The sequence below is a fragment of the Cyprinodon variegatus genome, unplaced genomic scaffold, assembly GCF_000732505.1.
Source record: "Cyprinodon variegatus isolate N-32 unplaced genomic scaffold, C_variegatus-1.0 Scaffold461, whole genome shotgun sequence".
NCBI lineage: Eukaryota > Metazoa > Chordata > Actinopteri > Cyprinodontiformes > Cyprinodontidae > Cyprinodon > Cyprinodon variegatus.
The window spans coordinates 476,774-478,644 of record NW_015150914.1 but is presented as its reverse complement, the minus strand read 5'-3'; positions in this window follow the sequence as shown (position 1 = coordinate 478,644).

The following is a 1,871-nucleotide window of genomic DNA, read 5'->3' as shown; positions in this document are numbered from 1 at the left end:
ATTGTTAAACAAGGTTCCTGTTGTTTATAAATAAAACAAACAAAAAAAACATTTCTGAACACTTTTGAAAAAGAACTGGATGCTTTTGCTCACTTCTCCACACAAAACTGTTTAAGCAATCCTGCAAACTTCCATCTGCATGTTGATCCATCCACTTCCCCTCAAACCAGCCTGACACACACAGCCTTTGAGGCATCAGGATATGACCTCTCCAGGTTCCAAAGCCCTCCTTTGTTTTTCTTGGCAACAGACACGGCAACACAGCGAGGTCTGCTGGGGGAACATGCTGTAGCTCAGTGGCTAAACAGAACCAATCCATCTTTACATCTGAAACGTCAAAGTTGGAACTTTGAATATGTGCAGGCAGAGCATGGAGAGGAAGGACAGTGAACAGTGAAAGCACAAGGCCGCTCAGACAGTCTGGCCTGAATGACCTTGTCAGTTTACAATGGTTAATTCCTGTGCAGCTAGATCTGGCACATCACTGCATGATGGTAGGAAACATATGGACAGTAGGACAATAGACAATTGCAAAATACTTTGTTCAATCAAATAAAAACCCAGTAAAAGTTTGTGGTTAAAGGGGACAAAATCCACAAATGTTATCAGGATATGGATGCATTTGAAATCAAAAGCTCTTTGATTTGTTTTGTTGGTGAAATGTGCTATACAAATATACTTTTACTGCCTTTATAGAAATAAACCAGTCTAAATGAACGTAAACTGTTTATTTTTTTCTCTCCAGGTCCTTAAATTAGTGGATATATGCTGAGATTGGTGAAGTGTAAGGCTGTGTTGCGGATTTTAATAGCTTACAGGCCTGTGCAGCTCGTGGCCATCATGAAAATGTTTATTTTGATGGATAAGCCAAGAGCGAGCAGCTGGTTTGAGTTGGGAAACAATACTTGAGATTAAGCCAGCATATGGTTTTGATTTATCCCTCCCTCTTCCTGCGAACCTCAGTCCCTTTTCTCCATCATCTGCCTCTCTATCCCCTCAGTCGCTGTCAGCTGTCTTCATTTCCTGGGGATTCAGCGTCCCCCTCTTACCTCTCACCTCACTATGACCATCTCTTTTTAAACATCAAACTATATAGAGCTTCAGCTGATTAAACAATAAAAGAGTTATTTTAGAGCATTTTGTTTTATTATTTAAGGTTATTGGAAAATATGGTTAATCCCTGAGTTATTGGTCCCTTCCCTCTTTGGTGAACTCTGTGGGAGAGCAGCAGTGATCACTGGTCCAAGGAGCTTATAAGACCTCCCTACATTTATTGGAGCTGCCAAATAAATTCACACACACACACACATATATATGTATATATATATATATATATAATAAAGATATATGGATTAGTAACACATTTTCTGTGTTTAAAGGTTGTATCTGGTCAGGCTGCACAACTGAAAAGGGTAAATATCAACCAGATGGAGACTCCCGCTATCTGCTTTTAGCTCTGCAGGAACATGAACAGTACCAAATATGCATCTATGTGCATAGTAAACATGATCCATGTTGTTTTTCTGGTCTTTGGTTTGATGATTTCTGAATGCATAAGCAGCTCTGAATTATTGAGCAACTCTGCATGCTGATTGAACACTAAAACTGCTCACATAGGATTTGCAAAGGTTGTTATATGCAGTCACTTTACAAATGGGAGGTGAAGATAGTTCTAGGACCACTATGCTTACGAAAGGTGTGTCATTACGAGTGTTTATGCAGCTCAAATGTCATTAAAGTCAAGCATGAGATCATCTGGATATTTCTAATTATATGTTTGGATATTTAAAGGAATAGTACACCCAAAACATGATTAGCCTTCATTTTCTACTCACCCCCATGCTGAACAACACTCTGGAGTACTTTTTTGA